This window comes from Coturnix japonica, chromosome 4 (assembly GCF_054131305.1).
Source record: "Coturnix japonica strain WE chromosome 4, WE-NBRP24, whole genome shotgun sequence".
Lineage (NCBI taxonomy): Eukaryota > Metazoa > Chordata > Aves > Galliformes > Phasianidae > Coturnix > Coturnix japonica.
The window spans coordinates 87,321,539-87,333,672 of NC_140666.1; the positions used below are offsets into that span (position 1 = coordinate 87,321,539).

At 35.0% G+C, this 12,134-nt stretch overlaps 1 long non-coding RNA gene across 3 annotated transcripts in view; it reads left to right on the forward strand.

Moving 5' to 3' along the window:
- LOC107313858 (uncharacterized) overlaps positions 1 to 8,417 on the forward strand; it is a 47,711-nt gene extending 39,294 nt beyond the window's left edge. For 2 of the 3 annotated variants that reach the window (XR_014945550.1, XR_014945552.1), the window contains one exon: positions 4,069 to 5,430. This is a non-coding gene — a long non-coding RNA (uncharacterized LOC107313858). Of the gene's footprint in view, positions 1 to 4,068; positions 5,431 to 8,265 lie in introns of those variants that run through there. The other variant, XR_014945551.1, reaches the window with a different exon arrangement.
- The last annotated feature ends 3,717 nt before the right edge of the window (positions 8,418 to 12,134 follow it).

Below are 12,134 nucleotides of genomic sequence, written 5' to 3' on the forward strand. Positions count from 1 at the left end.
AAACCTATCACATTATCTTCAGGAAGGACAGAAGGAAATGTTCTTCTCCCATCACACATGCAACCAAATATTTCATTGAAACTAGAATGTGTAATTCAGATAAATCTTCAGGTTCCTCTAACTTTGAACAGCTTACTTAATAACTAAGAACTTGTTTTCCAAATATTATGTTATGTTGTTATGTTGAGAAAGTAAAACGTTAGCTGTCTGTACCCAAAATGTACCCAAAATGTAGTAACACAGATAGTTTATTGACCAAAGGTAGATTTTGAGCTCAGAGGTGGTTTTGAGATTTGAAGGTGAGGGATATATATAAAAATTGGGAATATATATATATATATATATATATATATAAATTGGGAGCACTGAAATATAGAAATATAGTGCTGTAGTTAAGGCAATATCTACTTTGTACAACTGTACTCTCAAATGTAAAAGAAAGGAATGGCTAAATCCGAGTAGTTGAGCTCTTTTCTATTTTTCTCTTTATGATTCATGAGAAATTCCATCAGCTTTGTAGGAAAGTTTATGAAGACAGAGATTTTACAGGAAATTTTTCTTTATAAGAGTTCATTATTATGCCAGTTACCATAATGAACATCAGTACTGTAGAAGCCTCTATGCAAAAAAAGTTGGCCTAAATATAACCAACCCATACCCGTCATATTTGGGGTTATGATATACACAGAAATACCTTACAGGGTTACACTGAATGACCTCAGTATGTTTTATGGACATAAACCAACAGGATGAAAGTTAAATGTCTACATTAACAATAGAAACCACTGAACAAGCAATCAAAAAAACAAAAAAAGACAAATAGTTCTGTGGCCCAAAGACAGATATGTTTCCTTAAAAAATTAGTTGCATGTTTTAAGAAGGTTAATTAACCATTTCAGGAGTTTATAAAAAATCATAACCAGTCCCTTCAGATCAGAAGTATTTTTAAGTGATATTAATTAGTTGAATAATAGCTTTTACAGGAAATAATACAAGAATCACTGGATAAATTCTTATCAAGAGAACACTCTCATTTAGGGTGTACAAGTGAAAGCAAGAAGGCATAACTGTAGTGGATGATTTCTCAACCAAGACTCCTACTGATACAGAAAATGACCTCAAAAGCTAATTGAAAGCATAAAATATTATGGAGCTCTTGCCAAATATTTGCGTAGATAGTATTTGTCTTTGACTGCCTTAATATCTCTCACTATGTTATCTTTTGGAATTCACAAACAAGTAATTAGAAGCTATAGAAATCAAGATAAATTAACCAAAAATTTATCTGGATGCAAATCTGAATACACTCAGACAGAATGAGTAGGCTGTAAAATTTCATGCTTGCCTATCCCTAATTATGATTAATGTTATAAATGAGTCTGAGAAGATTTCAGTGTTTACAGATATAAACTTATAAAAACATTGGAGCCTAATTGAACTTATCCAGTATCTATTTTATCCATAAGTTGAGTTGGGAGCATTGTAAACAAGTGATCTAATGGAACTCAAGGTTTCAGTTTCCTAATGTATTTTGCAATTCCCTATTAAATGTTTCATGAGTAATATTCAAAATATTTTTCATGTATTTTATTTTTTTATCTTAGTGACTTTAGAAATTATTCTTTTTTTCTGATATATACCATCTTGTTTTTGGCTGATTTAGAATTAGAGAACTATTAAATTGTCCTTATCTCAACCTTTCTTTTCCCTGATTCTCTCCACCATCTCACTGTGGACAGGAAAGAGTGAATAAATGACTGTGTGGTCCTTCCAGGTTAAATCATGGCATGTACTAACAGACTGATAAACTTGTATATAAAAACTTTCTGGTTTTATTACAGACGCATGATGCAAAGCTATATAAATATCATCTCTGTCTCACTGGATGATCTATTCTGGTTTCTTGTGCATGTCTTACTTCTTGAAAGAAAAATTAAAGCTGATAGAATTGATACGTGAAAAGCAAGAGAAGAAATAAATAGATAAGGTCAGTCATCTTAGCCAGAAGATGTTTATGAGTAGTCAACAGTACTTTCTATATATCTTTATTTTGACTTTGGGATCTTAAAGACCAAAGACCCCATTGCCCTGCCCTGGGCTGGGAGTCCTCCTACCAGATCAGGTTGCCCAAAGCATCACCCAACATATCCTTGAGCACCTGCATGAATGGAGCACCCACAGTTCCTTAGGAGTCTGTGTCAGTACCTCACTACCCTCTGAGTAACAAACATCTTCCTAATGTCTAAACTAATTTTTTTTTTTTTTTTTTTGGTTTGAAGCCATTTCTCCTTGTTCTATCATTACACTCTCCAGAGTCCCTCCCCAGCTTCCCTATATTCTTGTTGCAGCCTGCTTCAGGACTCTACTACAAGATTTTACTACCAGCATTTTCTGCTGTTCAACCTGGCATCTTCCATATTTCTCAGTAAAAAATGCTACATTTATCAGACTTCATGTTTTTTTTCCACTTTGTAATATCCAAAAGAGTCTAACTAAACATTTTCTGTAGCTTTACAACTTTTGAGGTATTAGATCACCCTATCAGATTCCTATATTCCACAGACCACTTAATGTCACTGAATTATCCTTTGACTGACAGCAGTCACTTTTAATCCAAAAACTCTAATCCCAATATCAGAATCCTAATTCTGAGGATATTAGGAGAAGCTATCACTGCTTTCGTTGTATGTGGCCATTATTTTCCAAGTAAAAGATTAGTTACTCATTTTCATCTATTTCTAAATTCCAGCCATTATCCCTGATTAAAGGTCCTTTAATACAGGGCATTTCCTTCAGCAAGACTATATATGTGCTTCAATGAAGTCATGTCTCAGTCTCCTTGCAAAAAAAGAAACAGATTAAGCTTAATACATTTATCATTCGATGGCATTTATCTAGTCTTTGAATGTCTTTATTTGTGGCTCTTGTCTATGCATTTTTCTGATTTTTAATATCCTACTGAAATCACTGAACACACAGTATTCCATTACTGGGCTCACAGATGCCACATGCAAAGCTGTTATTAACTTCCATCTTCAACTAACTACTTCCTTCTTTACATTTACATTACAGTCATGCCATTGCACAAAAAGCTTCATTTTCTTGACTGCTGTAACTTATAAATCCTTATATATATATATATATAAATCATATATTTCCAGTATGTAGTCTTACATTCTGCATGACTATTTTTCACTGATCCATGATCTCTAGTGCTTTATTGTTCTGTGCTGTCACATACAAAGAAGTAAAATGAAATTCTACCTGCAATTGGTGTAACACATTTTCTCAGGTAATCTCTAAATTCTTTCAGGAGGACTTTCAGTTCTATCCCCAGCACTTTACAAGGGCTGCTCTAAAAGTAATGCCTCCTATTTTATTCTGTTGGCCCATGAAATCAGAGGCAGTAGATGCTGAACCTGCCATTACAATGTTCTATTACATGTTGTTGTTGTGTGACAGATGGCAGCAGAGGGGCAGACTGACAGAACGATGTCTGACATGGAAGTGCATATGAAGTAAAAGTGTGTTACTAAAATCCTCCATGAGTTAAAAAATGGTACCCGATGACATTCATCAACAGTTGACGAACGTCTCTGGAGACCAAACAATGGATGTTGGCACAGTGAGGTAGTGGGTGGTGCTTTTCAGCAACAGCAACAGCGTTCACCTCTGTTTTTGCAGATTTTGATGAGCACGGCATGTATGCACTTCTTCATACCTGGCATAAATGCATAGTTAATAGTGGTGACTATGCTGAAAAACAGTGTGTTGTGGCTGAGAATCAAATCATGCTATTGTACTCTTTGTATCTTCTGTATTTTCCATTAAAAAATAAAATAATCAGGAGGCATTACTTTCAGAGCAACCTACATGTAAACTAGATGTTTTGATGTGAACACCTCTGTCTCACTTTCATCTTAGTCTTTGGGAGTTAATTTAAACAGGAGGAGCTTCAGGAGTTCCTCTTTATGCTGACAGAAGAGTAGCACAGGGAGCTAAGCATTTATGTAGGTCTGTAGATGATACCACAACCATTGCTAACTTAAAATTTTCTTGTTTATAAAGGCAGAAGAATTTGGTCCTTTCCACACACCATTCTTCTAACAAAGCAAATCAAGATCCTTGGATGCATAAAGCTTGAAGTTACCCTTGAGATTCATAGTTACAGATAAGTCCATTTGCTTTACAATTGCAACCTTAGAAACTCAGGACAGAAAACTGCATAATCAGCAAGAGACAGCAGGTGGAATCATGACACCAGCTTCTTCTGAATTAAATTTATTTGCATGGAATATTTTTCTACCATTGCATTATTGCAATCCAAATTTCAGGCCTGATACAGATGGATTTTTGTTCCAGAGTTTTGTTGTTTACACCTCCAGACATCAGAATGCACAAATGACCTACAAATATGCAAGTCACAGAGAGCATCAGTCAGCTTTGTGCTCAACCACTTCACTGCATGCATCAATCACAAAATAATACAGGCTTACCTTAGGGGCACTGCTGTTTGCACCAGCAGCTACATCAATGTTTCTAAAAGGACTACATATTTTCATGGATTTAGGTTCGCCATAAAATTTATTTTCAGACCAATTCCAAGTGAATAGGTGCCATGAAGGAGTTCTTTTAATTTATTTTCAAGAGAAAATTAAATTGACAGATTTTAAAGAACAGCAGCACTAGCTGCACATAAGTATTGATATCAGACAACTTTTAAATGCAGTACACATTACAAAGCCTGGGTTACTGGGTATTTTATTGGTTTGTTTTCAAGACAGGGTGATTTATTCATGTTTGTTATCAGCTGTTTTACAATCACAGAACAATTCTAAATGTGCTACAGTGGATTTTGTTCTCTGGGCTGCCAAGACACTAGTTTGTCCAGTAAAAGGATGACCTATACTCACACGGGGAGACATTAATTTACCTCTGCACATGCAAGTGATTACTGTTCTGATTAGATCTGCCCTAGCTGTGAACTTAACACAGCCATAAGAGCTATTTGGTGAGGGTGTCTGCTGAACAGTTTTTTATCAGTATGATCTCCAACAGCTACCGTGGGATCTTAGGTTACTATTCATTTTCCAAAAAGCATCTCGGTTCATTTGAGACAGCCTAGGACATCCCAGGCAGATTGTAACTGCCAGTTCAGTGGATCAGTACTTCACAGACCATGTGCCACAACTTCCAAACTTCTGGATATACCTCAGATCTACTACGTATTCTCAATTGACTTCAGAAGGATGGCTTTCAGCGAGTGACTTAAGCCAGCTCTCTCACATATAGACATTTGCATTTAGAACTATCTGAATCTGCAAGCTGATTCCTACCCCAATTTTCATGTTTTTCCTATACTAAAGATTATTTGAAATAGGGACCAAATTGAGACTGATGTATGTTTCTTAATAAAGAAGCTCCATCTCTCTGTGGCTGTGCACCTCTTCATTTTGTTCTGGCTGAAGTAACTTAAATGGATGTTTGTAGATTGAAAACACAATATATTTGAGTTCTTTGGGTGAACAAACTTCCTGGAGAACTTCTGAGTATTCAAGTAGCGGCAGCCTGTTACTGTGACTAGAAAGAAAACAGAAGAGAGATTTAATTTAGAAATAGCCGGAGTTGTGATTAACAGTTTGGTTCACAAGTCTTTTTTCTGGACTACTGCACAGCTAAAATCTTCCTCAGGAATTCTTGGTACAAATGACCGGCAGCGTCACATGTGAACAGAAAACAGGGACAAGGTTATTTTGGAGAGCTGCAAGAAGAGTACTGCTCTTGCCTATATAAAATCACAGTTCAGCAAATCAAGATACTGTAGTCTGCAATAAAAGTCTTTCTTTCCTTACTCTCTATTCTCTTCCCACTTGCCTTTCTATAAAAAAAAAAACCTCCAAAACTTCACTGAAGTTAATGAAATGTCACCAAAGTAAAAAGAATCAATTTCAGGCCATTTATGTTGTCTCACATTTGATCTTCTTCTTGATGTTTTACTTGTCTGTGTCTTCCTTTCTTATTTCCCAAGAGAAGAAAACAAGCAGGATCAGAGCCCAGAGGCTCATCTCTGGATATTTACAACAGTGTAAAGCCATTGATTCCAGCACTCTATGCAGGTATGAAATTTGTTATATAATCCTTGGATGTGCACACCTAGATAGTAAAGTTATGTGGAAAATATGTTAAAGTAGAGCTGAGATTCAAAATTTCATTTTAATTTTTTTTTTAAAGATTATTACTTTTTATTATTTTTTTTTAACATGCAAAAGGGGAAATAATATTGAACGTAAAGAAGTATCAGTAAATTCTGTTTTAAAATGTAATTTGGAAGTGAATTTCTTTCATTCCGTGACAAATTCAATAACAACATGAAATGAAATATTAAAACAATGCACATTCCACATTCTCTAGAATAAAAGTGATTATTTGATGAATTACCTAGTAATTGGTATCTGTCATGTAAATAAATATTAAAGTAATAAATATTAGTCAGACTAAATCTTAAAACTGCAATATTAAGATAGTTCATTGTCTCTTTCCTTTCCTTATGTTATAGTCACTATCTGATCATGCCTAGAAAGATCCATTTCCCATTGGTTTTGCATCTATTGTTTTTCACATATAGAGAATCAAGGAATCTTAGAATGGTTTGGGTTGGACAGGACCTTAAAGGTCTTTATCTTCAAAGAAGTGCTTGGAGTTGCGTAATACAAGGCTGGTCTATTTGTTCAGATAGATTTTTTGTACAAGAAGTGCTTTAGTCTGTAAGGAGAAGGAGAAAAAGGTATATAATTTTCATCTTTTCACAAAAGCATGTTTGAATAATAAAGAACAGTTATTTTCAAAACTAACAAAGAAACAAACAAAAAGAAAACAACAATAAAAATGCTGAAAAACAACAAAGAAAGAAACCAGAAGCAACACCAAAGAACTTTAATAAACTATCTGATGACATCCAGTACTCTTCCGCTTCAAAGGATGAGCCGCTTAACATTTTGCCAGTGTAAACTTTACAGAAAACTTTATTTGAAAAGCTGTTAAGCTGAAGTGTATGTTTTGTAAAACATCTAAAATGTATTAAGCAAATTTAGCTTCCCTTCAGCCCAGAGGACAAGTTACAATCTCCTTAACTGAATTTATTATGGCTCCAAAGCAACTTGGCATTTAAAGATGTGCATAACTTTGAACACATGCTTAGCCTCCTTAAAGACAATGAGATTTCTCATATGCTTGAGTAGGGACTACACTGGGACTACGGACCCTGTCTAATTTCAGACTATCTTTTCATTTACTTTAATGAGTATTAGATTGGATGCTGTATGAATTTATTTCACCATTGTCTTCTCCCAGTATTTTACCCTGGGGACCAAAAGTGAGTATTTGAGATTCGACATGTGTTGCTTATCACTATAAATTAGAAAATATGCCATGTTTCCTCTCTTCCTGTACTTTGAATGGATGAACACAGAAAGTCATCCCACCAGATGCCTTCCTGTGCTGATTTAAATCTCACCTTCTGCAGATGCTTGAATGAGACTTTAAGTTTCATTTGCAGCGAACATTTGTGCCAATAAAACTTTATTGTCTGAATATCTGTAGAAAGTGAGTATGAAAAAAGCATTGAGTATATGAACCCCCTTACTGCTAGATGTTTTTTACACCTCTTGCTTTGGCTGATGAAGAGGTGATAGTTGGCTGAAGGAACAGAAGCTTGAAAAGTTGGTTTTAAGTTGTCAGTCACATTTTCTAATGGATTATTTGAAATTTCCCTACATACAGGAGTGCTAAAAACTACAGGAAGGTCAGAGTAGCACAAAACCTTTAAAGAAGTTACCAGAGCTTGACAAAAGAGATAGTGGTCAGCACCTCAGAAAAATTAAATGTAATTATGAAATTATATAAAAGCTGATTGAAATTGTTTGAAGATGCATTAAAGTCTGGAAAGTAGTAAGCCTGTTTGCAGATTAAATTCTCACACTGATCAGATAAGAATTGTTAAATAGCTGCAACAATCAGCTCCAGTGGTTCATTTTCATTGGTGAGATGTGTGTGAAGTATTAAAAGAATATACGAGTTCTATACATAAAGACCACAGCAGATGGTAAAACTTGTCAGCAATACTTCAAATATTTGCAGCAGAAAAACCTTTTTTCTAAGTTGTGATTACATCTGATAGAGATTATATCTGTTCCTGCGTGAATATGTAATATATTACAAAGTATTGTGGAGATAGCTTTTAGCCAAAATAATGCATTTGCTTTACAGGTGACCTCATAAATTGTGTGGTGAAGAAGTTTGTGCCTACAAATGAAGGAAATTTCATTCACGCTTGATTAATTGGAATCTGGAGAGCAAGGGCATAGATGAGGAGAAAAGATGAAGATCAGATTCCTGTGGAAATAAAATCCTAAAAGCTGGGCTATCAATCCAACAGGACAGATTTCTTATACAATAGGTGCCTCTTAAATTAGGTGCTGTAAATTAACCAGCTCAGCTAAACATAAGCAGGATCTTATCACTGTAATGCACAATAACATCTACATTATTAAAATTCCACTAAAGAAAACTTAGTGTGAGATAATGCAGACATGAATGATCATTAAGCATTAATCCTGATGACAGCCACTTCCAGATTGCTATTGAAATTCCCTCCTTCCTACATTTTCATTTCCAAATACAATACAAACAGCATGCTCTAATCAATCAAATGTACATTCACCATAATTTTTATACAAGGCCCTGTATCTCAGATATATAAGCTGCTGATGATCATTTATCTTTCCTCTTGCTTTGCAGTCTCGCTAAATGAAAGAACAGGTAGAGTAACTTGTAGTTTCAGCAGTGATTTTTACATTAAGAATTTGTTTAATGACAAATTACTGATGTTAATAACAGCTAGACCAAAAGATTGTCAAGTTTATCCAGCACAGCATCACCTGACTGTGATCATTTTGCTTTGAGATTTGGTCTAAATCAGAATAAATTACTTTGATCAGCTCTACAAATTGATTCCATGCTCCAGGACTGTGTCATATGAAATCAGCACGAGTTTTAATTTGATATAAGAAAATACCTTTTTTTTTAACGTAAGGGTGGTGAAGCAGATTTGCCCAGGAAGGTACTGGGTGCCCAATCCCTGGAGACACTCCTGGTCAGGCTGGATGGGGCACTGAGAACCTGATGGAGCTGTAGGTGTCCCTGCTCATTGCAGTAGAGTTAGACTCAGTTCTATGATTCTAGGACCACATGATCCTGAACTCTCCTCCATCCCTAAGTGTATGGACTGTGTTAGAACATTAGTCATCCCAGGCTATTTGTAGATATTGGGTGTTGGAGAAATGCCATCTAGCATAATTCAGATCACTTATGAAGTGACTGGTTTGCTGACAGTTTGTTTGATGACTGTAGAGATAGGTTAGAATATTGAGGCTCCTTGTTTATCACTTATGTTCAGGTATGGTAGGCTGGATAGAAACCTGTTTATAAATCCCCAGTAGTTATAGTGAGGGGGGCACAAAAAATCTATAATTCTATTTAGGTTAAGCACTTACATACATGGCTTACTTTTCAGAGAGGAATTATTGGAATGAGCAGGCAGCGGTTAACATCTCCAAGAGTAAAAATACACCAGATCACAATGGCAAGTTGCCTAGAGATGTCTTACATCAGACATCTTAGCTTGGGATGAAATTTCATTCTTTTGGTATAAAACATATATGTCTATAAAGTGTGTATGAATGTGGGTGAAGAAACACTAAAACACTTAGTAACTCTTATTTAAACAATACAGTGAAATGTATAATATGTAAAGAACAACAGAGATTATAAATATTTTTATCAAAACGTGAGATATTTCTAAATAGTGTCTATCAAAATAATTTCACTGCTCTCCACAGAGGTCAGCATAAGGGAGGGCAGAAATGCTTTTTACTAAAAATAGGAACAGGTTTTGTGGGGGTTATTTTTTGAACTCTCCCACACAGATTAGTGTAACAGTATCTCACTGCAAATTTTGCTTAGAAGATCATTTGATATAAATGTAGGTTTCTTTGCACTTTCCCTTCTTCCCCCTCTCTCCTTCCAACTCCCCCACACACACACACACACATACAGAATGCCAGTTTAACATAGATACTGCATGGAATAATTTTCTAAATGTGGACAGCATTTAATTTGGCCTCTGCCAGGATACGCATGTGAAGAAATTTAAAAGCTGAGATTTTAAATAAATTATCATTTTTATCACAATTAACAGGACAATAGAAAAGAAGCTATGAGAAATATGTGAAATGGTTTTAAATAAAGCACAAGAGGCTCTGAATGAAAAACAAATAATGAGCTACAATGAAAAAAAAGTAGTGAATAATGCTACCATTATGACTGGAAACAACAATGAGTGTTCAATCAACTGATCCAAATGCAGATCAAGACAATTATCATTCTTGAATAGCAAAATAGCGTAGGAAAAAAAAAAGAAAAAAAGAAAAAAAAGCCATGGATAAGAACAAGTTTAAGTACATAATGAATTCAGGCTGAAAAAGCAAACCACTTGCAGTAACCTCGGAAGAAACATTTGGAATGAATCATGGCTCCATCTGACCTCTCTGCAGACATGAACTCCGAAACTTAAATTCCAAGACATAATGTATTTCAGTTATTTTAACTCCCCTACACCCTTTATATAGTTGTCTTTTAGTATCTAAAGGGGAGCTATAAGAATGAGGGTGACATAGACTATAGCAGTCTGTTGTGATAGGACAAGGGGGAAATTGTATCAAACTAAAAGATGGGAGATTTAGGTTGGATATAAGGAAGAAGTTTTTTATGGTAAGGGTGATTGCCCAGAGAGGTGGTGAATGCCTCATCCCTGGAGACATTCAAGGTCAGGTTGGATGGGGCTCTGAGCACTGATGACGCTGCAGGTGTTCCTGTTGGTTGCGGGGGAGTGGGATCACACTGCCTTTACTGGTTCCCTACAATTCAAATTATTCTATGATTCCAGGAGAGATACTATGCATTTTTTTTCTTATTTCCTTAGTTACTTAGACCATTATTATTATTATTATCTCCAACCTTTTTTATTTTTTTATTTTTAAAATTTTTATTATTTTTATTATTTTTATTTTTTATTTTTTATTTTTTATTTTCTCATGGGAAAGGAAAAGATCTTTCCCAACCCTACTATTGAGTAATATTCTGTGTTACTGAACAACACTGAAAACATTCATCCTTTCCTCCTACATGTATTCTTCTCACCATTCTACTTTGCATTATTATGTTTCAGTTTCAGACAATGGTGAGGAGTGTTGCTTGATATATGTATTTTTTTCAGCTTTACATTTACTTCAGCATTTTCCTCTGGGAAACAAAAGGGAAATAGGCTATGGGAAAAACAAACAAACAAACAAACAAAAAAAAAAAACACAAAAATCACACAAAAGCAACATAAGGATAACAAGGAGCATTTAACTAGTAGTAAAAATCAATAATTTTCTAAACAGAAAGAGGTGAAGAAAACAATAAATCTATATTTTTGAGACAATCTAATATTCAGTGAAACAGAGATTTAGATACAACTGGAAAATATGCAGTAACACTCCAGTACTTTTTCCACATGAAGAATTCCTGCATTGTCGGAGAACAGACTGTTGCTACCAAGGTGCAAGCTCAGTTTTAAAGGAAGCATGGTAGCATGCAAAAATCTCAAGGTACTTCAAAGGGAGTAAACTAAACAAATCCCTGCAAACTAAATCTTCCTAGACTTTGATTTTTTATTAGGATCCATTAAATGTCAATTAAGGTACACATTGAGAGAGGTCTCCAAATGAGTGATCTTGGCATCTTGTGAAAATACCCAGCAGAGCAGGGAACATGGCATTGCATACAAATCATGTTCTCAGAGGGACCTTACCCCAGCAGGGCTTCTTGGCATTATTATCATATATTATAAACATTGAAAAATAAGCCATCATCTGGGACAATGCAATTCCAGATGGGAAAAATCATGAAGAGGGTCAGAAATGCAAACATAATGGAAAACTATTTAATCAGCTCACACACACAAGCAATTTAAGGAAGGGTTCAGAAGTATTTGCTTCACCTGTTGATAATAAAGAAGAATAGTGAGACTTAAA